General features: G+C 41.0%; 2 long non-coding RNA genes across 3 annotated transcripts in view; one reads left to right on the top strand and one right to left on the bottom strand.

Annotated features, from left to right (window-relative positions):
• LOC122683092 overlaps positions 1–26326 on the bottom strand; it is a 207634-nt gene that overhangs the window by 143397 nt on the left and 37911 nt on the right. The gene's annotated exons all lie outside the window — the stretch shown is intronic.
• Positions 6890–24989, top strand: LOC122683095. The gene is made up of 3 exons (XR_006337618.1): positions 6890–7703; positions 14248–14331; positions 24512–24989. It is a non-coding gene; the product is annotated as an uncharacterized LOC122683095 (long non-coding RNA).

Raw genomic sequence — 26326 nt, 5'->3', positions numbered from 1 at the left:
CTACAGGGCTACAGAGGGTTGGCATCAAAGACCACAGCGATAGTCACGTGGCAGGGGTACAGCCTGTCTTGAGCTGGACACATTGAAATCTCTCTTCTGGAAAGTGCATCACAAGCAGAGACACATGAAAATGGGTCTCAGCATTGATTCGCCTCATGGCAATACCTATGTGAATAAACTCTCCTTGACATCTACAAACTACAGGCTACAGCTGCCCTGACTCCCATCCTCCCAGTGCATAGCTGCCCATCTCTTCCATGGATTCAGTGAATCATCCAGTATTCTGCAATAAATGGTTTCTATTTCTACTACCCAGAGTTTTCTCTTAACCAAGAAAAAACCAAGAAAACTTAACCAAGTTTTCTTTTTCAACCCAAGAACTCTAACAGAGATGTTAATGATAGTAGATGTGACCCAGGCTTATATTCTGCGTAAGAGGGATGAGGGAGAAAATATCTTTAAGTTTTCAGTAAAGCCAGAAGAATCATGCAGTCCAAGGAGAGGTTCTGAAATAGATTTCTACATTTTGAACCATTGCGATTCTAGTTTTTTTTGTGTGTAAATTCGTAGCTAAAAGCACAGAAGAGAGAATTCTCTACAGTAATGACTTTCAGATTTTAGCACTCAAAAATATCACCTGGAGACCTTGAGAAAACAAACTTCTGGACTCCACCCCAACAAATTCTGACTTGATAGATCAGCGGTTTGAGCAATCTCCAGGAGATAATGAAAGACAGGCAAGCCTGGCATGCTGCAGTCCATGGGGTCACAAAGATTTGGACATGACTTAGTGGCTAAACAACAGCAATAAGATCAGAGGTAGAATCTTAGAATGTGTATTTCTTACTACCTCTCAGATGACACAGAAGACCCTTGGACCACATTTGGAGAAGCTCTGTTCTAGAGTTTTGAGTCAGAAAAGAGTTTGGCACATTCAAGGCACTCAGTCAAGGCTGCTGCTGCTGCTGCTAAGTCACTTCAGTCGTGTCCGACTCTGTGCGACCCCATGGACGGCAGCCTACCAGGCTCCCCTGTCCCTGGGATTCTCCACACACTGGCTCTGGAGTGGGTTGCCATTTCCTTCTCCAATGCATGAAAGTGCAAAGTGAAAGTGAAGTCGCTCAGTCGTGTCCGACTCTTCACGACCCCATGGACGGCAGCCTACCAGGCTCCTCCGTCCATGGGATTTTCCAGGCAAGAGTAGTGGAGTGGGGTGCCATTGCCTTCTCCGGACTCAAGGCTAGTTTTAGAGAATACTGGGAGGCCTGGAATAAGGATGGAGAGGTAGGCAGAGGGTCAGATCATGTAGAACTGTGTAAGCTAGGAAAAAGAATGATATTTTTCTATGTGCAAATGGAAACCATTGAAGAACCACTGAAGAACGTTTCATTCTCTACTACAGGAGAATAGACAGCAAAGGACCAGGATGCTCTATCAGTTGGCAAGGCCAAAGATGCTGGTGGTTTAGTCCAGGGTGGTAGCAGTGGAGATGGAGTCAAGATGTATTTTGGAAGTAAGAATAACAAGTAGGTTGCTGACAGATTCAATGTGTGGAAAAAAGGAAGAGGAATCAAGGATGATTTCCAGGTTCATGTCTTGAACAAATGGATGAAATCTTTTCAAGATACAGTAAGAAAATTCCTATGCGACCAACCACAAGCCAGAATTTTCAGGGATGGTAGTTCACCACTCCAGTTTGTGGCCAACCTTTCAGATTATCCTCCACCCCAAAGTATGCACTGCAATTGCCTAATAACCCTTTGGGTGGGTCAACTCCACCCACCTGACATCTCTTCTAAGCACTTGTACCTCTGATGTGGTTTAGAATTATTTTGTCTCTTTTCCAGAGATGATCTCCAAGGCTTTGTTTTTGTGTGTTTGTGTACATTTGTATTCCCTTTGGCAGGATACACTGTGATTCTTCAGTTTCAAGGTACAATGAGTTCTTAGAATCCTACAATTCTGGAGGTGTCTGGGCATCTTGGCTAGTGAGGACAAATAGCCTGTCTTCTAGCAAATTTCAATTATAATTTACCTCTGTACAGAAAGAATCACAAGAAGAGTTGTCAAACTGTCTTTGATCTTACCTCCTATAACTTCATGTTGCTCACAAAATAATGTCTTAAGTTCTTACCAAGACCCTGTATCTTCTGACTCCTACCTGGTCCTGCAGGCTCATCTTGACTAATCTCCTCCAATTTTTTTCCACTTTAGTTTCCCTGCTCACACATTCAATGTGCTTTCTCCTGCCTTGGGGCCTTTATGCAAACTATTCCTATTTGTCAAAAGCCTTTCCCCACTGGTAACCTACCCAACATCCAACTATCAAGGATCAAGCTTGAGTAAATGGCACTTCCTTGGGGTTACTTTCTATGTCTTCCCCATTCCTTTCCCCATGGCCCTAGGTTGAACAGAACTTATTAAATTCTCTTGGGTTTCCTTAACAGTATTTTGCAAATTTACCATTATTCAGTCATCTTTAGGTACCTATTTTATTGGTACTTGTCTCCTTAAGTGAATTATAAATGCTGTGAGGACAGGGAATAATACACCTGGCTGACTTCCCTGGGTCTGTCCCCAGACCTGGCATATAGCATCTTCTCACTAAGTCTTTATTAATTCATTGACTGATTTAATTTATTGTTTACCTCTAGGAATAACTATCATAGGCTTTTCACAGTTTAAATTGATTTCAACTCCAAAATCATGCACTGATATTATATGCATTCTTGTGGATTTGGTGAGCAATATAACACGGCTTCCCAAATGTCCATAATGCTGCTTTTGTCTTTTATTTGCAACAATGTCAAACTTAGGTTTCCCTTAAAAAAATCTATCTGTGGACAAATTATTTCTTTGCTCTGTTTATAAATTTCCATGGAGGTTTCTCTTCTGTCAAAAATTTCTTCCCCTGACTGCTATTTCTCCTTCCCTTTACTATGATTACTTTTGGGAGTTTATTTTAGATTTTCTTCTGTAGTCAAACATCATCAGTTCTCAAATAAAGTTCTCTACTTCAAAAGAAAAAGTAAGAGCATTCATTCTCTCCAAGATATCCACTCATTTTGTGGTTGTCTTTCAGTTTCCTAGATTAAAGTTAACTGCCTCTATCTTCAGATTGTAAAATTTCTCTAGCTGGGAGGTTTTCTGCTCTGTGTATTTTTATGACATTTTGTAAGCATTAATGATATGCTACAGCATTTTTGTAGAGTACTATAACACAGAATTATATATTAGAGAAAAATTAAGGCCATCAAGCCTGTAATCAGGCCTTGAGAGAACTGCTGAATATCTCAAATGCGTTTTGTATTTCTATAAAATTTGGCTTCGCTTTTATATGGGGTTCCAAACAGTTTTTATCTCTCTCATCCTAATGATCATCCCAACTCATGTACTCTGGTTTTCCATTTTGCAGAAGAAATCAGCAAAAGAAATTAATAGATCAAGTCAGAAGTGGTAAAGCCAAGAACAGCGTTCCAACTTCCTTAGTCTATTTTTAAAGCGAAGAGAAATACCTTTAGTTACCCAATCTTCTCAAATGGTTGACTTTATTGAGATGTAAATATCAGCTAATATCCCAACACAAAACAAAGAAAGAACTAAAAGGCACTGATCTGTTAGAAGGCCAGCAAGTGACAAGACCTCTGATGGGCTGTTACATGTTTTCAGTTAATGCTCAACACCATTCCTGAAGAGAGATCATCTCTGATTTTAAAAAAGTTTTATTTATTTAGTTTTGGCAGTGCTCGGTCCTCTTCGCTTTGCAGGCTTTTCCCTAGTTGTGGAGAGCAGGGGCTACTGTCTAGCTGTGGTGCTTGAGCTTTTCATTGCAGAGGCTTCTCTTGTTGCGGGGCAACGGTCCTAGGGCTTCAGTCGCTGCATCACGTGGGCTCAGCGGTTGTGGCTCCTGGGCTCCAGAGCACAGGCTCAATAGTTGCGGTGCATGGGCTTCGATGCCCCACGGACTGTGGGATCTTCCCAGATAAGGGATCGAACCCATATCTCCTGTCCTGCCTGCCAGGCGGATTCCTTACCACTGGACCACCAGAGAAGCTGCTGATCTCTTTCCGAAGGTGAGAAAACAGGCTCAGCAATTAGGTAACTTGCTCCAGGCCTTCTATTTAGAAAACTGTGAGGCTGAGACAGAAACCTGAATCTGAATGTATCATCATTTGCAGTCTTAGTAAGACATGAATGACTCAGACCAGGTATCTGCCCTCAAGGACCCTGCATTCTGGGGGACCTGAAAGAAACCAATTCACTGATGAGATGATTTAAGAGATCTCAGATGCTGGGAAAAACGTCAAATGGGAACAAGCGAAGCACAGCCATCTAGTGTGGGTTGTGAGGTTGGCGGCGGGGGGCGCTATTTTATAACTGATTAAAAAAAATTACTTTAAAATTTCTTTGTTATGAAAAAACTTCAAATACCCAAAGCAGGAAGAATAGTAAAATGAACTTCCATGTAACCCTAGCCCTCTTCACCAATGAGTGATCTTATTTCCTCTCTGTCTTTGCCAACTCTGCCTGATTACTTCATTTATAAATATTTCATGATGTTATTTCCAAAATATAACTAGCCATTGTTTTCTTTTTATACAAAAGCAGGCTGCCATTATTATATCTGAAGAGAAGGTAATCATTCGTGATATGGGTTTAGATTTTTGGTTTGAGGGAAAGCCTATTGAAGGAGGCCCAACGTGATGAGATCCAGGTGCAAAAAAGGAGCCAGCCCTATGAAGATATGGGGATAGCACTAAACTTTTGTTTGTTTTCAATTTTTTAATAAATTTAAGTTTAGCTAGGGAGAAATGATTCCTCGAAATCAATTCTTTATGTTCCTTGTCAAACATGAAATATGCAGAAAATTTCCTACTCAAGAACAGAAAATCTATGCTCTTGGTATAAGATGTTGGGCTTGTTTCCTTCTTGTTTAGATGACAGATGGGTGTAACTGAATTAACGAAGGAAGGTACTTCCATCAAATGTGTGACGTCAACAAAGATGACACATAAACAATATTGGATCAAGGGCAACTGTGAGCCCTGAAGCATGTACTGTGTACAGTCATACAACCAAAATAGCAGCAAGATTTTTCTGCCACCTCTTTGATCCGTAGCTGGCGTAGGCTGTAGATGCTGCCACCTCACTTTCTCATTATTTCTCCTTTGAACACCCACTTAACTGAACCATTCTGGAACCAAGAGACCAAAATACTCTTCTTTTTTTTAAATTGTATTACCTCCTACCACTTTGAAAAGCATCTCTGTGCTGACTCTGTTCTTTCCCTGGATGAAGATCAGCTCAACACAGAAGCAGCATTAATGTTCCTTCACTGGCAGTTCCATCCAACGTCTCAGGGCAGGCGTTTCGCCAAGCCCTCCTCTGCCTATTTGAAATTCAAATCCCTTGAATAAGCCTCAGTGCCACCTTTGTCCCAAAACCTCAAGAGCCCCAGTCCATGTTGATGTGCCTTGAAATTATAAAGGGACATATTACTGCGGAGGAAGATAAACTGTGTTGAAATAACATCCAGAGTGGTTGTTAAATAAATTCAGGAAAACCAAGACATTCACTGTTAAGTCGAAACTCTGTCCTCAACTCACCTCGCAAGCAAGAAGTGGGTAGAGAAACCACATGCTGGGGGCTAATGCTCTTGAACTATGGATGGATTTTAAGGTCTTCAACGGCTCTTTGCTTAAAAATAACATAGCCTACCAACTTCTAGTAGTCTCTGAGCTGCTGTTCCAGGCATCTTAAAGAGGTGTACTTAAAGCTTTAGTTTAAGAAAACTTAAGATGGGAGAAACGTGGGTTTGTTTCCTAGTTTAGTGATTTTCCTGCTGTGTGTACTTAGTCGCTCAGTCACGTGTGACTCTTTGCAACCCCATGGACTGCCATGCTCTCTTCCAGAGGATCTTCCCAACCCAGGGATCGGACCCAGTTCTCCCACATTGCAGGTGGATTCTTTACCAACTGAGCCGCCAGGGATTTGCTGTATGACCCTGGAAAATCACACAATCATGTGGAACTTGATTCTCCATATCCACAAAATGGGAATATTTAGATTTGGATTGTACAGTTGCTTTGAAGATCAAATAAGAGGCATGGGGAGATGTTTTAAGGACAAAAAGTTTCGATGTCATGTAAGGTTTGAAAATCAGAAGTCCTCTGAGGACTGATGCAGCTGTCCTTTGTGACTCGTTGAGGATTTGTTTGAAACCTGTGGACCTATTTGATTTAAAAGGAATTTATCAGGCACCTACTCTGGCATGGCAATCCACTCTCATATTCTTGCCTGGAGAATCCCATGGACAGAGGAGCCTGGCAGACTACAGTGCACGGGGTCACAGAGAGTCAGACACGACTGAATGACTTAGCATGCACACATGTACTCTGCATTTAGGATGTTTTCCATGTTGCCAAAGAACTTGTGAGCATGGTGGTAGGGGTGGTGGGAAGAAACACACACACAGTGATTAAATAGCAACACATCACACCATGCATCCTCACGGAAGGTTAAGCTCTCTTGAGTTTCCTTTTTTTTTTTTTTTTCACAAAATGGTGGCAATGAGAAGACTCATCGCATTCAATTCTTGTGAAGGTTAAAAGAGAGAAAACGGGCAGCACAGTGTCTGGCACACAGAAAGCACCCCAAATTTTATCTAGTTTTTAAAGTTAAATTTCTCTCCCTCAATAAAGATTGCTGATATTTCCCTCTATCAGCTTTAAAAAGAGTGGGTTTTTTAAAATTTATTTTTAATTGGAAGATAACTGCTTTTCAATGTGTTGGTTTCTGCGGTACAACAACGTGAATGATTCATAAGTATCCATGTGTCCCCTCCATCTTGAACCTCACTCCCACTCCCTACTCTGTCCCAACCCTCTAGGTTGTCATGGAACACCAGATTGAGCTCCCTGCATCAGACAGCAAATTCCCACTGGCTATCTGTTTTACTTATGGTAATGTTGGGGTGTCAATGCTACTCAAGGAGAGGGGATTTGTGGGGGTTTTTTTTTTTCTCCTGTTTTGTAATAGGAGCTATGAAGGTTTCTGAGCAGGAGTGACTGTGCCAGATAAACCTGGCAACAGGTGTGGGAGGAAATAAGATGAGGTAAGGCAATAGTTAGGAGGCTATTAAGATGTTATTTTAATGATTTCTAAGAGGGAGGCATGGGAAAATGTGATGGAGAAGGAGGGTAAATGGTGGAGTCAGGGTTCAGAGGAGGCAAGAAGGGCCAGGATCAAGAACTCAGACTTGGTGGTACCCACTGACCACCCTATTCTATCAGCTCCTTTCTGTGGATCAGCGCAAGCAGCCACATTTGGTTATGGTCGGTCTTTCCCACTGAGCAAGGGGCAGGAGGAGCTACTGCTGTTGGCTCACACTTGGCAAACCCGCGTGCTCTCTCTCAAGAGGGAGAGTTAGTTTCAGAAGGAAAGAGCGTGGCTTTTCCAGGAGGAGGAGCTAAGGAGAGAGGGTAAATACTGCCAGCAATCTCATGATGGAAATGACCAGATATTCTCAACTGCCTGTTCCATGGAGGAACATGGTTTACGATCTCAGCTAACTGGGTAGCAATGAGGTGAGAGGAGTGGGGAATAAGGAGCAGAGAGAAGATTTAGACCCACCTGCAGAATAATGGAATAATGATGATTTTTTTTTCTTCTTTTTTGGGCACCGCTATGAGCTAGACACTCTGGTAAGAGCTTCACATGTCTTTTCTTATCTAATCCTTCCAGTGACTCAATGAAGTTAGCACTATGATGCTCTCCATTTTGCTCATGAGCAAAGTATAGTAAAGGAGCCAAAATTATTTAGCTGGTAAGGGGCAAAACTCAGTTTGGAAATCAGGCAATATGACTCTGGAGCCCAAGCACTATGTTTAACTGAGCATTCTGAATGTATTAGGGAAACAAGAAGGGAAAAAAAGAAAAAAAATTTAAAAAAGAAGGAGATAAAAACCCCATGAGTAAGAAAGTAGAGCAGATTTTGCACTCATACCTAGGACTTAATATTTGTTTACTTAGTCTCAAAAATATGCTTTTATGGCAATCAAAACAGAGGGAAACTGGAATCACTTCTTTGACACAAACTAGGGACAAGGGCTTTAAAGCTCTGTTTGTTTAATAACAAAAAAGAATAGTTCTGTGTGTGTTTAAGGGAGAACTGATTGTAAACAATGGAACTTCTTTTTGCAGTAATAATATGCTCCTTAAAGTTACCTGCTGGTCACTGACACAGGAAAGATCAACAGAGTCCATTTGTATATGGAAACCTGTCTGTATTTTGTGGTTCAGTCACAGTGCTAAAAACAGCTGGAAATTACAGGAGAATCATCTCACCAGAAAGCAGCTAAGCAAATGGTTAGAAAGGTTTGCTTGTCATATCATATTCCCTTGACTCATTTTTTGCTTTCAGGTTTCATTCTAATAACCCACGTAGTGGTGCTTCTAAGTGGAGGTTACTTATTCCTCATAAAATAGGAGGACTTTGTAATCAGATGTGATTTTGTTAAATGAATGAATATATCAGAAGCCTGAAAGAAACACACTGCTAGGGCAGTATCACTCTACACTCATATCTCTATTAAATACGGCTGTTTACTAAGAGATAATAGCTTTCAAAAGCATCCGCTTTCCCATCCAACAGCGCATAACATTCATGCAGTCAAATCAGTACTTGTTATATAATCCATGCCTTTGAGGACTCATTTGTTTCACGTTTCTTATCACTATCGATTGTATCAATTACTGGTATAAACTGAAAGACGACCTAATTTATGACATGATGACACACAGTAGATACAGCATTTCTATTTAGAATTGAACAAAACTCTTGTATTTGTTTTCTCTGAGTGCCAAGGAAAGACTCCGGGGACAGAACCAAGACGAATAAAGCATATTTTCTTTTTCTCAGCCCCCTTTCCTAACTAGTTCAACTTCTAGAAACAACACTGGCTAGCCAATGAAAACACTGCTTTGATAAAGGCAAAAATTTAAGATAAAAAACAGCTGGGCAGGGTTTCTTTCTTTTCTTTTTTTTAATACAAAAGGAAACAACTTTGAACTACATAGACAACGTCGTTTAAACCCAAACAGATGTGGTTTAATCTTGTGTTTGATCCTCTTGTAGATTTTTCTCAAAATGCCTGCATATGCATGGAAATGATGACTTTCAGATGTTTGAACATAATTTGTCTCTCTTAGAATATCACCTTGGTACATAGATCATGTACACCAAATACTCCCAGTCTTTGAACATGGACAGCAGGGTACCAGGGGGAATTTATATTGGTCTTTTGGTTTTGCCCACCAATTCTCTAAGAAACCAAAAGGGGAGGAAAAAAGCCATGGGATCCGTAGGTTGTCATTTTCAAAACAAGAGTCACATGTGTTCTCCATGACTTCAGTAAATCATGGGGATAGTTTCAGATAGTTCCAACACTCAGAAATGCTTTTAAGATGAATCATATCACGTGAACACTCTAAAAATAACACACAGTTGATTTGTCCACCACCCAAATGCCTGCCGATTATTATCCACTTATCATACGATATCCTCATGTATTAGGATTTTCCCATCCATTGCTAGGGGAAGAAATCATTGGAACAAAACTATTTTAAAACATGAAATGTCATCAGTCAGACCGTAAAGGCAGAAAGTAATATATACTCAACTCCGCTTTCAGCTTCAAAGGCCATTAGAGATAATAGCCAAAACATTGAAGGAAGGGCTGTGAAGTTAGACATTTTAGACAGTTTTCTCTCTTTGCCCTCTTCCCCCAACCTCAGTGAATATAATGGGGAAGGGAGGAGAGAAGAGAAACTGGAAATCCCTTGTAGGAATCAAAAGAAAGAGAACTCTGGGGACAAAAGGCAGGGAGTAGTTAACACGCAGCTCCACCCAGTGAGGTTGGGGAAGTACAGAGACATCACTGCTACAACGTAGCCTTTGCTTCAAGGCACCTCCTCCTTGGCTTTTGCAATTTTCTCCACAGTCACAGCCCTTCAGAGTATTTAAAAGACCACAACTAGAGAAAGAGGAAATGAGATGCATACATTTCTTGGCAGAATTTTGCAAAGCACATGGAATTTGTGAGAGAGACACAGAGGGAGAGATGGGGGCTCAGGGGGACTGATGGTGGCGGTGAATGTGAGCTTCCTCGTTGGGAAATGAGTCCGATGACTCCAATCGAATCACACGAGGAGGATCCAGTTTACCCTGGTGGCTTTCTGGCCACAAACTGTTGTTCTGCATAATGTCTCACTGCATCAAAACCTCCTTGGGGCGTTAAGTGCTATGTGAGGTCATTGTGAGCCACGATCTAATCTACACCAATAATCTGGTGTTTATATGTGAACTATGCGAACACTTATTATTTTAAAAAGGCAGTTCTGTTTATCCTGCCGGAGTCTCTAAGTCTTCCTCATCGTCCATTCGTGCTGTCTGTCTGGACCTGGTTCTTGATCTCTGTGTGAGGAAGTTGCCTCTCTCAGCATGACTCACAAACAAAGCATCAGACGCTTATGCCCTATGTTGTCAGGACTGCCGTGCCAGAGGCCTCATGAATGATGTTTCCCATCAGGAATTACAGTAGCTGCCAAGGGATGGAGGAGGCAGGCACTGGCCTGGCTACAGACCAATGAGTCAGTGTTCCAGGGGCTTCTTGGAAATCCACCTGACTCCTGGGTGGACGGGCAAGAGGCTGAAGAGGGAGCCAAGAAAGAAGCGCGCCACCTTGGCCCCTGAGCCAAGAAGTAGAGGAGCTCAAGCAATTGCACGGTTCTGGGGAGGCTGGTTTAAGGAGGGGAAGAGGGAGAAAGGAGAGTGTCACAGGCGATACATCAGAAGGCAGATGAATAAGACGCGAAAGTCAGTGGATTAGAAACCCTCTCAACTGGACTCTGTTACTAGAACTTAACTGTGTGCTTTTAGACAAGAGCCAGCTTTCTTACATGCCTAGTGTAAAATGAAGAAGGGTGGGTAAGAGGTTTTGAAACACCCAACTAGAAAATGTTCTCGGCATAACAGTTTTGGTTACAGCTCCTGATTCTATAAATGCACACATCTAACTCATTCCATTTCCACGTTATATGTGACAAAAAAGAAAACGGGTGGAAGGAACGGCAGAGGAGAAAGACACAAAGACCAAGGCAGAAGAAACACAGAAAAGAAACAGCAACAGTAATTCTGGCTGGTCTTCCAGTCTAGAAGGGCATGTCTAGGATGACTTAGAAGAGATGTGAATCTTCATATAAATTATTTATTATTATTATTATATGAAAAGTGACAGTCACTCAGTCGTGTCCGACTCTTTGCAACCCCATGGACTATACAATCCTTGGAATTCTCTAGGCCAGAACACTGGAGTGGGTAGCCTATCCCTTCTCCAGCGGATCTTCCAGACCCAGGAGTCGAACCAGGGTCTCCTGCATTGCAGGCGGATTCTTTACCAACTGAGCTCTCAGAGAAGCTATTATTATATATTATTGTTTAATATTTGGTCTCAGAAACCAGGAACTTCCCATCCTATGAGAATCTCACTTTACTGAGAAGCATCCTGATGTTTATACAGACTAGTGTTTCACATAATAACTTCAACTTTTATTACTGTTTTTGATACAGTATAGGCTCTAACACAAGACAGATACATCATGTGATATTTAACCCCCAAATCGTTGATCTGTGGTGATGCTGGAGGTAAACTGAGCTGGGATGGCCTTGTGGAAATGATCCTCCCAAGGAACCGTTGTTGTTGTCTAGTTGCTAGGTCAAGTCCCACTCTTTGTGACCCCATGGACTGCAGCCCATCAGGCTCCTCTGTCCAGGGGACTTCCTAGGCAAGAATACTGGAATAGGTTGCCATTTCCTTTTCCAGGAGATCTTCCGAACCCAGGGACTGAATCCATGTCTCCTGCATTGCAGGCATATTCTTTTACCACTGAGCCACCGGGGAAACCCCCACCTAAGGGATGTTCGAGGGTAATTCAAACTATATGTGAGTTTTCACCTCACGTGCCAAGTTTAGACTAGGTGAAACGCTACACCATCTGCACATGCCTCTCGGTGTTGTGGGAATCTCTCTTGTAACTTGGGGACCATATCAAGAAGATCCAGCAAAGGGCAAAGAAACAGGTGAGACCATTACCTCAACCACCATCTTGGCATTACCACGTGGTAGGTACTGACAACAGTACAAGTAACTAATTCGTACGGAGGCCCTTTCGGACGCCAGCTGTGCAGTGGAGCATTTCACACACATTTTTTATTTTTCGCAACAATTTCATGACTCATTCAACACCTAACTCATTTTATTGCCCACCTGCTGAATGCCAAACACTCTCCCAGATCCCAGGGAGTGGGGGTGGGGGTGGGACAGCTGCTAACAGAACCGGAGAAAGATTCTGCTCTCATGAAGCTGAATTCTAGTTGAGGAGAGAAACCATCAACAAATAAATACATTTGGGACTTCCCTGGTGGTCCAGTGGCTAAAACGCCATGCTCCCATCAGAGGGGGCCAGGGTTCGATCCGTGGTCATGGAACTAAATCCCACATGCCGCAACTAAGAGTTCGCACGCCGCAACTAAAGGTCCCTCATGTTGCAACTACGACCTGGTGCAGCCAAATAAAAAAACAAACAAAACAAATGCTTCTGGTATCAGGTGGTGGTAAGAACTAAGGGGACAGAGAAAGTAGAGTACAGGGTCAGAGAATGCCTGGCCACGGGGATGCTATTGAACGGGACGGTCAGAGAGGCCTCTCCGGTGATGTCAAAGAAGCCTGGGGAAACCCTGGTGCTGGTGTAGGGGATGCAGTCCTAGCCCCTCCTACAGATGGGGAAACTGAGCTTCCCACACTCTCTTATTCAGGAAGCTGTGAGGATCCCGCCAGATCCCAACACAGCATCTGCTTCCCGTTATGAAAGGACGCAGGTCAGAAGGGGGCTGCAACTACATGAGTGGCTGGCATGTCTGGCACTAAAAACTGCATGAGGCTCTGACCAACCCACCACCTCTTTGTGCCTGTGATGAGTGATATGGCTGGTGTTTTCCTATGGTACTGAGTTAATAGAACTGGCAAACTGCACTGGTATTACCTAGAAATGGCAGATGTTTTCCCGGATGTTTCCCCCCCCTCCTTTGCCTTCTTTCTCCCACTTTTGAACCTCAAGTCATGAGCAAAGGGTCCATGAAGCACGGTTTTCAGGCAGTTTTCACAGGGTGCCAGGGGGCTCCTCAGAGCGGCCTCAAGGACTTTAGGGTGAGGTGACAGGGAGGGTCAGTAATTAGAGCTCCAGTTGACACAGCGCTGCTTTAATCACAGCAGTGATTGTTTCATCTGCCTCATGTCTTGGGACTCCGCAAATGAGATTTCTGGGACGAGCATAAAGTTTCAAAAAACAGAACAGGAAAGCAATGGCTCCCTGTGAATAGAAAATAAATACGTTCTTTGAGCCATCTTAAAACTCTGGCATTAAATGCAGTTTCTTACAAAGTTCTCAGTGGAATTAAAGCCCTAGGGGATAGTTTTAAAGTTTTGAGAACTAAATGGTGTGCGCGCGTGTGTTTAGTCACAAGTATTCTTATCGGAGGAGGATGCCCGTGGACCTAGCGAATTGTTATGCAGCTTTGATCAAAGATTTGGAGAATTCACGAGGGGAGATCAGTGTGTAACTATAATTTTCTCTTTCCTGTGGCACATAGTCTACATACACACGTGTCCCCCCCACACATGCCCACCCACACACATGTCGACCAACAGACGTATGGCATAAGGTTTAGTTTCCTTTCATGACAGTTGTATTTTTAAGATAAAAGTCTAGGAGGAATTCCACTCTGAACATTTCAGAAAATGCATAACTTCTATGCTGGTGAAGTGAGAAGTCTCACCTCTCAAGTGAGGGAAAAACTGGAAAGAGATTGTGGAAGTCAATTTGGTTTCTAATCCACATTTGATAGGAAGATCATTTCCTTATGATTTCACCGTGTTTAGCTACTGAATTCAAAACAGGGAGAAACATCCAGGGCTTATAAATATGTATCCCTAGCCGCGGTGGTTTTGAAGGTGTGTTTGTGAGTGTGAGTGTGTGAGTGTGTGTGTGTGTGTGGTCTCTGAGAAGAAAGACCATTCTTTTTTCTGGTATCTTCTGAAAGGCCAGCTGAGTCAGGGAACAGCAACTGTCCTCCAGTGCGCATGCTCTGTTGCCTCCTGTTAGTACTGACATCTCACCAATTCTTGGCAGGTCACATGGCTGCCAATCAGAAATGTCAGCAAAGCTTCTAGCAACTTGTGACTAAGCTGACCATGTGGAGTTATATCAGAAATAGTGAGTATATCTTTGAGACACCTGCTTCAATGCAACTGGTTTCTTCTACACTTTCCCCTTCCCATGAACTGGCCCTGGGATGTAAGCCACATTTAACCAGGTGTGTGAGAAATCATAGGACAGGCTAGCAGAACCACATGGAGAAGGAAGAACAAGGCTGGATGCTCAGATGGTTTCTCAGAAAAGAGCTCCCTACAGCGTGGACCATGTGCCTGCCTCTGGAATATCTCAGCAAAGCTAAAGAAACATCTGCTTGGTTTGAGCCACTGTATTTTTGTTGCTGTTATTGCTTTATTTGTTTCTCGGTATTGACCAATTATTGTCTATTCTAACCAATAACCTGCTGGATATAAGAAAAGAGTAAAAGGTGACTTGGGTTTAGATGACTGAATTTCTGAATTCTACCCTCAACTCGTTTCCTCTATCCTTTTAGATCCACAAGGGAATTACACTGTAGATGAGGGTTTAGCCTCAAAACTTAGTCTTCTACTGAGCTGGCCTGGATCATGCTGGATAGATGTTACAAACTCAGTTGTCAACAGGGTTCAGGCAGGTAAACACAAAGAAGCAAAACGCTGAGTAAAGGCAGACCCAGGGGATACTGTGCGATCCACGGAAAGGACTGTCATTTAGCAACATGGGCTCAGAATGTCTTGATATTTTTATCTGTTTAAAAGAATGTGAAAATCTAGATTTTTAAAAGGTGATATCCATAGATTTAATAGGCTAATTAAAAAATTTAATAGAAAAAAATACTATGGGCACCAAAGAAAATTTTTCCATAGGACACAGTCCTAAGACCGAGGAAATTCCCCACTGCCTAGGCTAAAAGTTAGTCTGTAATCCAGAACCAAACCTGTGTGATTTGAAGGACTTTCTCTGAAATCTCACACCAAAACCCTGGAAGTCTAATCAGACAACTGTTGGAAAGCTCACTTCAATGTATTTACACAGCAAAAAGGTGGGAGCCCAAAAGCAAGAGAAGGAGTCTAATTAATGTCTTGAGTGGACATGATGTGGGGCATTGGATCAAACATTTTGGGGTCAAGATAGTAGGTCTGGAGCCTGTTCTTTTTTTTTTTTTTTTGCCAGTGAATAAGTTAAGTTTCCTCATTTCTAAGCAAAGTAATTATTGCTAACAAACAAAATTAGTAACATATTCAGTTCAGTTGCTCAGTTGTGTCCAACTCTTTGTGACCCCATGAACCACAGCATGCCAGGCCTCCCTGTCCACCACCAACTCCCAGAGTTCACCCAAACCCATGTCCATTGAGTTGGTGATGCCATCCAACCATCTCATCCTCTGTCATCCCCTTCTCCTCCTGCCCTCAATCTTTCCCAGCATCAGGGTCTTTTCCAATGAGTCAGCTCTTCGTATCAGGTGGCCAAAGTACTGGAGTTTCAGCTTCAGCATCAGTCCTTCCAATGAATATTCAGGACTGATTTCCTTTAGGATGGACTGGTTGGATCTCCTTGCAGTCCAAGGGAGTAACATATTAGGATGTCATAATTAAACAACTGGGAGTTTGGAAAGAAGAGGAACCAATGAAACTCCTAGAATCTTGATTTTGTCAACATGTAGACACAACATCAAGTATCTTAACTCTTTCTTTGACCTCTTCACTGAAGCCATACCCACATCTAATAATCAGTAAGTGGCTCTGAATAAGGCACCAGTTACCCCTATCAAGGGACTCAAGTCAACAACAAGGCTGCAGCCAATAGAAAAAAAGTGGTAGCCCTGTTTGCTACGTGGGGACAGGAGCCCCGGTGCTGGATAGCCAGAGTGGGCTAGGGAAGTTCCACAACTGAAAATCAGGGTGCTGTTTCAAAAAGGAGGGGGAAAATATTGCTAGTCAGGGCAAAACAGTAGTCCTTACAATAACTGTTTCCATGTGGAGATTGCTCCAGCATTTCTTGGGGAAGTAATTTTTTTTTTTCTGAATTTCACATTCAGAGAAAGATGAATTTTAGGAATCAGAAAAATGGGGGCAAGCATTATAACTCTTCAGTCGAATAAAAGATTAACATTTAACACAGATACATTGCTCCTCAAAGGAACCCAGTGATGTCAAGAACAAAGCAACAGCAGAAAAAGCAGACATGCAGAGTTGAAGGTCAAAGTCAAGATTTCTTTTAATTGGGACCAGGCAAGGAGGAGAGAAGCACTTAGAGTCTAACCAGTTTTGGTTGTAGCTATGGCCATGTTATAAATACTTGTTCATGACCCTGTTGGCTACTAATGATGTGTTCTTCTTACCAATAAAGTAATTGTTAAGGTTATTCACATATCTTTTATACTCAATCAATGAGTGTTATTGCCCCAAACAACAGGTTTTCAAAGAAAAATAAAATTTCAAATTGGTAATTTCTATACACACCTCTGTGTAGACCATATAGTCTTACTAGAGTGTTACATTATATAAAACCCACCTAGTTATGTCGCCAGACATTTTCCAGTATTTGTGCATTCAGTCTAGACTACAGTTCTTTGTGACTATTACTAAACTGACTTATGTTTCTCCTTAAATTTTCTTTTTGAAAATTCTAAGATTGAGTTAAGTACAGGAGCAACATTGGGGATATACTGGGAGTCTTTTAATAACAATTTATGATCTGGGGTGTTTCAGAGAATTCTGATCTTTTCTTCCCAGTTCCCTAATATTAATATCCACCTGGAGTTGAGAAACAAATTATACCTGCCACTGGGGAAAGGAATTGTGCAAAGAGGAAGTGAAGGCGGGAGCGGAGAGGAGGAGAGGTGCTGAGGCTACATGGGAGGCCGAGCGGAGGTGGTCTCACGCTGTTGCAGCCTCAAGAGGCAGAGAGACTCTGGGGAGGGAAAACCAAGGGGGGCAGATCAGGCTCCTCCTTTAGGGGGTTTGGGGAGGGGATGGGTTCAGAGTGGGTGTGGGGGGTAGGGAGGAGAGGGCAAGAAAGAACTGAGAGAATAGGAGGGAAAGAAGAAAGCAGAAATGAGCTCTTTCTAGGGACCAAGAAAATCCATTAGTCTGACCATTTTTTGAGTGTTTAGGGTTGGAGCTCCATCTGGGCTGACTGGACAATAGCCAGTGGGATGTCAGGATGGCCCTCTCCCCCACGGGGAGGGGGTGCATCTGCATGCAGTTTCTCATGGGGCCAGTGGATTCCTCTGGAAGGAGAGATGGTGGGTTCACGGGCCCCCAGGTCTCTAACAGACAACTACTGCAGACAGTGGGAATATGCTGTGACATCTACTCCCCAGTGCTAGTGGAGACCCCAAAGGACGCACTCAGAAGAAAGGAGCGGCTGAATGGGCTTGGAAAGAGGTCTGCTCTATCAGTGCCTCACAAGCTACACTTAATCTGTGAGGGGCACGAGGCTGAAAAGTAGAGCGAATATGTGGCCATGTAGTCACAATGTGGATGGAATTGGACCAGCTTGAACAGGGAGCCAAGTCTAGTGATGTTGAAAAATGAGAGTTGCTCAATCGTGTCCAACTCTTTGTGACCCCATGGAATTATCCAGGCCAGAATATTGGAGTGGGTAACCTTTCCCTTCTCCAGGGGATCTTCCCAACCCAGGGATCGAACCCAGGTCTCCCACACTGCAGGCAGGAAGCTCAAGTGTGGCCGAGCCTCTCCCCACACCTAGTGATATCTCACAGACAAGAGATAAGTCCTGGCCTTGGGTCAAAACACTATCGGTGCAAATGCAAGAGGCAAAAAGACTTCAAAATTTAAGTAGACAAGAAATTCGGTATGAATGAAGCATGGACAGGACTGCCAAAAATAAAATATGATACATGGTGAAGGAGTAACAGTATCGGTTGTGAACATTAAATAAGATACTGCATGTAGTGCCAGGAACATACTATATGCTCAATAAATGTTAGTGACTATTACTGCTATGGCTACTTTTTAACTATGATTGGGAATCAAGCATAAATCATTCCTACCTTTGGCCCACATCAGAAGCTTTAACAGATTATGCAGCTGAATTATACCAACAACCACTCGAAGTCAGAAATAATATTTGGTTTCCCAGTTTGTTATCTCCAGATAACAAACGGAGGCTCAGATGGTGACTTACCAACATTACAGAGCAAATAGGAGGAAGAACTGGGATTTAAAGCTCTATCTTTACACATTCCTAGATGGCTTTTTTAAAAAAAAGCAAAAAATAGCATGTAAGAATCTATTTTGACAAGTAAGTACAGTATAAAAAATCTGACCTGAGAAGTATCAACAACAACAACAAAAGGTAAAAATAAATGTTCAATGTTCACAAATATTGTAAAAATAATACAAAAGAGAGTTAAAATTTTCATGGAGAAAAAACACAAAACATGTCCAGTTATAAAAAGGCTCTTCCCTTGCAAGAAATAGGTATAAAGCAGAAAACCCAGTTTGGTTTCACTGCGGAAAATGTCCAAAACAACTTAAAAAAACCAATCGAAGTCTGACTTTGTACCTACCTATTCTTGCCATGGGGAACGTTGGCGGAGCTGTCCTTGAACTCAGGACAGCCAAGAGTTCTCTCTCTGGGGTCCATCCTACACTAACCTTCAAGTAAAAGCAGAAGATAAACAAGCCTGAGCTCAGCAGTTGGTGACAGCAGCCCCATTCTTATCTGCTACAATTTTCTAGGCCTGTAGCAGGGATGGTAGGAGCTGGGGGTGGAAGTGGGGGTCATGGAAGGGTTCTTGGAGAGTTTTTGGTGGGAAGAAGAGAAGGGGATTAAATAAGCCATGACTATGTCTACATCACAGTTCCAAACCATCCGAAATGTCTATTTCCCTCTGGGTGGCTCAACAAAAGCGTCTTTGCCTTTAATTCCAAAAGAATGGTTGGATTTCTAATCTGCCCACACACTCTAATGGGTCAGATGAAATACTTTCATTCTGGAATGACCTTACAAGGAAAACTGAGTTTTGAGATCAGTCCATAGGTTTTTATTTTCCTTTCTACTCAACCCAGACAAAGCCATAATACTCAATTTAGGATTAAAACAAAAGAGTTTATAGGAAGAAAAAAAAGCTTTTCCTTTGGAGATAAAAATAGCATCTGCTTCTTCTGAGAGTGAGTTAGCAGCTGGAGGAAATTATTTATATCGTCCTGACCCTTTTTAAAATTTGTTGGTCACCTTTTTATTTAATTACTTTTGCCTTTATGATTTAAAACTCTCATGATTTTAGCATCCATTATTTCAGGAGCATCTGCATATGTGGATTATTTTGCCCAGCTTTGAAGTTTTCCCAAGTTATATCAAACAGTAATTTTATGAGCTCTCCAGCTCTTCTCAACCCATTACTCTGAAAACAACAGGTATAATCTTAGAAGAAAAAGTTCCCTAACAGTCAATGACTTCACTTATATCACACAGTTTCAACAGATTCTCTGAGTCTGAATGAAGCTGCCAGTTCCCAAAACTATGTAGAAAAAGGCAATCAAGTCTGGGATGCTATCTTTGTTTTTTCTCTTCAAATATTATATTTTACTATAAATTATATTTTGGAGGCATGGGGAAGAATATACTTAAAATGTGATTTCTTTTTTCCACTTTCAGAAAAATTCTCTGGTACCCAGTGGACTTAGGGTAGGCAGAAACCTTATTATTAACTAAAATTTGAGAACTCTGTAGTGTGGTAACTTTGAAGTGGCTCTTTGTTGTGGTTTGAATTCTAGGATGGGAGCAAAAGCTGTCGGCAACCTTGGGGAATTACTTAACTTTTCCTGCATTTGTTCCTCACCAACTGAGAAAACTTCTCTTCCCAGTATAAAGAGTGAAGCATACTTTAAAAATACAGCCTGGATAGTTTTACTCTCCATTTGAATTCTCTTATCCTTGGTAAGAAGAAACCAGCTTCTAAACAAAATTTCATCTCTGTATCCCTGGAGTTTAAGAAGTATTGATGCCAGGAAGAAAACAGGCAAGAAGAGATGATGAACAGCAGAAAGGGAAATTGGGAAAAGTCGCCTTCTCACCATCCGCACACTCACATCAGAAGATTAGCAATTATTTATGAGGTGACCAGCCTGTGAATTATTCACTATAGGGCTATGACTCTTCTAGAGCTAGCATTTTATCAGTGCTGTGTTTATGTTAGCAAAGACTTGCTTCTCACACTGTATTAAGAGTGAACATTTACCAGGGCTCTACCAAAGTATTTTGTCAGTATGTTTGTCCTTTAGAATTTGAGAGGAAAAAAGTACACTGTCCTTATGCAATGAGAGCTTTCACACACAGCCTGGAGGAAGCCAGGAGGGAGGGCAGGTCCATGTCAGCGCTCTGGCAGGGGCAGAATCTGCTTTGTAGACTCAGCAGCTCTGTGAGAACCTCATTGCTAGGAACTAATTACAACAGAGCAGCTTTGCACCTTTTTGGGCCGTTTAATTCCAAATTGCCTTGAGGGTACTGAAAACCAGTCTCATGGACAAGAGAGTGGTACTCAGACAGAAAGCATCTCACAAAATTTGACCAGCCACCCGCCTTTGGGCAGGATGTACATGAAGGACACAGGAACGTTAATGTCTACGGCAGACACCTCTCCCTTGAAAAGGCAACAGTTATCTTTAAGGAAATAACAATCCAGGGCTGAATCTATATTTACATTGACAACTGTAACTTTGAATCTCTCATTAATATTGCCTACATTGCGTGTTAGAAATCAAATAATTCCATTGATCCAAACGTTCAAGTCAAAATATAAAAACCAAAAATTATAAAATTTTCATAGTTTACCTTTTAGATATAAAATTCAGTGAGAAAGTTCCAAAATATATATTTTAAAACTTTGTTATTTTCCATCCCAGTTGACCAGCTAAGAGGAAAGGCATCCTTCCGAGGCTAAAAGAGTTCCACATTTGGCATGCCTTGTAACTCTTTCAACCTTGTGGTTTTAATTAATTTTCAAAATAATTGATCATTAGAACCAATACTCTTGCTCTCCACTTTGCACTCACTTGAAAATAAAAGCCTGATATCTAAATTCAATAAAGCATTTAAAGTATTTAATAAGCTCCACTTTACAGGCAAAGTTGGTGATATTATGGTTCTATGAACCAAAAAGTAGGACAAATAGAATACTCGAGACATTTGTTCAGTCCACATACCAAAGTATATGTATGGCTCTTGAGTGCTCTGAGGTAACTGATGTGTGAATGTACTGATTGTACATCCGGGGACCAGCTGTATGTAGTAAGACCCTGAGTTGAGTGTTAGTCGTTCAGTCATGTCCAACTCTTTGAGACCCCATGGACTGTAGCCCACCAGGCTCATCTGTCCATGGATCCTCCAGGCAAGAATACTGGAGTGAGTAGCCATTCCCTTCTCCAGGAGATCTTCTCTACCCAGGGATCGAACCCAGGTCTCCTGCATTGCAGGCAGATTTTTTACCATCTGAGACACCAAGAAAGCCAGTAAGACCATATATTTCTCCAATAGTTGTACTTTTTGGAAACAGTGATAGACTCTTACAAATGTACCATACCTCTCTTTGAGGACATACAGTTGAAAGCATGTGCATCTATCAAAGGACAAAATGAGGTTAATGAAATAGCTTTGATAACTATGCTAATTGTGGCATCAGAAGCTGGGGTTTGAATTTCTGTTTTGAATTGGAGAAAATTAATTTTCTTTGGAATGCAATGTTTACCCAATTTAGGTGACAGTGGCTTTGTTTCCACTTTTTTTTTTTTAAATTTATAAAACTACTTGATGACAACTATTAACTTAAAAGCACTTGGAAGATAATCTCTTCTCTTTTAAATTTCACAGACACAAAATAGGTTAAACACAGTTTAAAAAGAACTAAAAGAAGTGCTCTTGCTGTATAGTGTCTATGAATGGGAACTCTGGTTTAGGCAGGCCTAAGCTGTTCCCTACCTCTGTCAGTTACTAGCTGTGTGACTATGGGCAAGCCACAAAAACTTTATGCCTCAGTTTCTTCACCTGTAAAATGGGAGACAGCAGTACTTATACACAGTTATTGAGAGAATAATTGGATCCATGTAAGTATTTTGGAACAGGGCCTGACTCAAAAAATATATTAATATTTTATAGAATTCATACATATTAGAAGTTACTATTGTTTTTTTCTTACCCATCAATTTCTTCTGTCACTAAATTTTATATGTGACTATTTTAAGAATAATTTCAGTCATAAAACCACACACCAGTAGGCAATTAATGTATGACAAATGTGGCAAGAATATAACACAGAGAAAAGATTCTTCAATGTGTGGTGCTGGAAAAGCTAGACAGCTACATGCAAAGGAATGAGATTAGAGTATTTCCTCACACCACGTACAAAAATAAACTCAAAATGTACTAAAGATGTAAACATAAGGCTTGAAACCATAAAACTTCTAGAAGAAAACACAGGCAGAATATTTTTGGACATCAATTGTAGCAATATATTTTTGGATCTGTCTCTTTAGCCAAGAGAAATAAAAGCAAAAATAAACATACGCAACTTAACTAAACATAACAGCTGTGCACAGCAAAAGAAACCATCAACAAAATGAAAAGGCAACCTATGAGCTGGGAGAAAGCTTTTGCAAATAATGTGACCAACCAGGGGTTTATATCCAAAATATGTAAACAGCTCATACAACTCAATATCAAAAAGACAACCCAATCAAAAAACAAGGGTAGGAAGACCTAAATATTTTTTCAGAGATGAAATACAGATGGCTAACAGGCACAAAGATGCTCTGCATCGCTAATTACTAGAGAAATGCAAATCAAAACAGCAATTAAATGCCATCTCATACCTGTCAGAATGGCTATCATCAAAAAGTCTACAAACAACAAATGCTGGCAAGGATGCAGATAAAAGGGGGCTCCAGTATACTGCTGTTGATAATGTAAATTGGTGCAGCCACTATGGAGAGCAGTATGTAAGAGTCATCAAAAGATCAATAATAGAGCTACCATATATGACCCAGCAAACCAGTATTTCCAGTTAAATATCGAGCAGAGTTGGGTATTTAACTGGAAAAAATTAAAACATGAATTTAAAAAGATGCATGTAACTCAATGTTCATAGCATGACTATATTTACAATACCTAAGATATCGAAGCACCTCAAGTATTCAACAGACAAAAAATTTGGTATCTATACAATGGACTATTACTTAGCCATAAAAAAGAGTGAAATTCTGCCATCTGCAACAATGTGGATGAACCTCCAGAATATTATGCTTATGAAATAAATCAGATAGAAAGATAAATACTGTATGATATCACTTGTATGTGCAATCTAAAAAATAAAACAAATGGATGTATATAGCAAGAGTAACGTCAGTCAGTTCAACAGATATGGCAAGACCAATCAATTTATATAAAAGACAAAAGTCTGAAAGAGAAAAGCATAAATTCTAATGAGCAATGAACACAAACTTAGATCCGAGATTCCTAGCAACCAGGGAAGGGAGGGAAACACAATGAATAGAACACTGGATTACATCACCAACTAAAAGAAAGCATTAATATTTGTTTCATTTACTGATAGTTGCATAACAAACCACCTCAAAACCTGAGGTGGTCATAATTTTTCAAGATTCTCTGGGTTTGCGGAGTGATTCTTTTGATCTTGCTTGGGGTCATCCATGAATCTACATGTAGCTGGAAAATGATGGGAGACTGGGATTGGTTGGGGCTGTTCATAAGGATATCTTTATTTATCTCCAATGTGGTCAACTTAAGATTCCTCACAGCATGGCAGACTCAAGGTAGCAGTTCAAGAAAGAGTTCCAATAGAACAAGCCCCAGCATGCAAGCACATATCAAGTCTCTATTTGCATTATCCTTGCTAATGTCCCATTGACAAAATCAAGTCATGTGTCCAAGGCGAGAGTAACACAAGGTTGGAATATCAGGAGTTATGGTTCATGGGGCCCACACTACCAGAATTTCTAAGGACAGTCTAAGTAAGAAATCTGGGAATTGCTGTCACGTCAAACTCAAAAATATGCTATCTTCATGGTTTATGTCCTTTTGACTATTAAATCTTGCTTCCATGTATTATATTCTTTTTTTTTTTTGTTTTGTCCCTATAATGAGACCACTGATCCAGGAGTTATCAGCTCCTATCAGTTGGACTACAAAGACTTTATTAGTCTTCTCCCCCTGGCAACCCTGGAATCATTTTCTATGTCCTTTTGTTGATGACACCTACCCTGCCTTTCTTTTCTAGAACAAGTTCAGCAATTGTGCTGCACATGTTGTCCATGAATTCAAAGGCTTCCACAGATCTCCTATGAACTGTGATGAAGGACTGGAAAAAGTTCTACTGTTGTAGGAGGTATAAATTGTATCAACTGGGGGAACAATCGAAATGCAAACTTCTGGGCCCATCCAAACAATCTACAGAGAACCAAGAGCATATGGACATTTTATGAGCACACATAAAAAATTGCCTTCTGATCTACACCCTCCTGTCCTTCTCCTACCTTCTGATGATTATTTTTCTTTCAGTATTTTTTACTTCTGTGCATAGGAGAAAGGATAAGAGAGTGAGAACTACAACAAGGTAGTTGTAGATACCTTGGAGATAACTCCTACCTTATATTATCATTGTAAATATCAATCAAGACAATATAGATAAAGTGCTATGCCTGAAGCAAAGTAAGAATTCCATTATTGTTGTCACTACTGTTACTATTACTACTACTTCCACTACTATTATTACTCATACTTCCTGTAGTGCTTTATGCTTAAGAGTGAAAATGAATGCAGATGAAAACAGAGTTCACAGATCAAACTATTCAACCCTAATCTTAATGACATTGCTTGAGCACCTGGATCCAGCTGTGCCTGAAGCCGTCATCTTATTGGACTTTTCAGTTCCTAGAGTCAACTGGTTCCTCTTTGGCTTGAAGTTAGATGGAATTAGAGGTCTGTCACTTGCAATTATGAGGTCTTGACTGACTTAGGGCCCAAATCTATTCTGTATCAGTTTCAGCTAAAATACAGACTCTTGTTCCTACCCCTGGAGATTCTAATTTTGTCTGCTTGGAGTAGGGCCTGGAAGTTTGTAATTTAAGACCACTCTAAATGACTCAGATGTCATCAGACTTACACATCAGCTTTAGGGAACCACTTCCTTAACTTGTGAGTTCCTTATTTGGCAGTCCCTATAGGACCTTGGAAGTTGCATTACACACACAAGACCCATTAATATTTGTAGAATTGAACACACATTCCAAGAACATGAGTAATTAGACAGGACAGATTGGCTGGATAGGCTGAATATATGAAGTTGGCAGAATAGTTAAGAAGAATCAGATTGCTTCCAGAAATTTCTAGCATCTTGGGGTAGCTACCTTGCTTGAATTAATTTAGTACCAATTAAAAACATTATTTGGTTTTCTCTACAGCTTTAATGTTTTCGTTTGGTGACCAATTCATCCTTTGACCTTGGACCTGTTTCTTGACATAATTTAATACTACATTTTGGGGGTTTTTTTGTTTTGCATTTAGACATCTCCGTTACATATAAAGATTTCATGTTAGGGTTGCCCTTTATGATAAATTTTATTTCAGCTGAATGGTTGTCTAATAGAAGTTTCAGTCTCATTCCAACCACATCAAGGAGTTCCCAGAGAAAATGGTTTCATACATTTAGGAGGCTGACAAATGGGGTGAGAATCCTCCTTTATGCAAGACAGGCAGTAAAAGGTGCTACTGACGAAAACATTAAGAGCACATACTATCAAAGTGGGAATGAAGTCAAAACCCACCTGGAGGAGAACTCTGCTCCCTTTATGTGATGCACACTTCAGCAATTTCATGCTCTCCACCCCACAAATATTACAATGGTTCCTTTGGAAAAGTGCATCTGAAGGCTTGTCTGGATGGATTTTTAAGAGTTATAGACCAGAGCTGACAATGTGACCACAGAAAAAGACTTGTTTCAAAGACTCCCAGTGGAAGCCACCCATCGCCCGCATTGAGGGAGAGTCAGTTTGGATGTGAATTCTGAAAGATTACTTTTCAAAGCAGCATTGTG

This window comes from Cervus elaphus, chromosome 24 (assembly GCF_910594005.1).
Source record: "Cervus elaphus chromosome 24, mCerEla1.1, whole genome shotgun sequence".
Taxonomy (NCBI): domain Eukaryota; kingdom Metazoa; phylum Chordata; class Mammalia; order Artiodactyla; family Cervidae; genus Cervus; species Cervus elaphus.
This window is presented reverse-complemented; position numbering and strand designations above follow the sequence as displayed.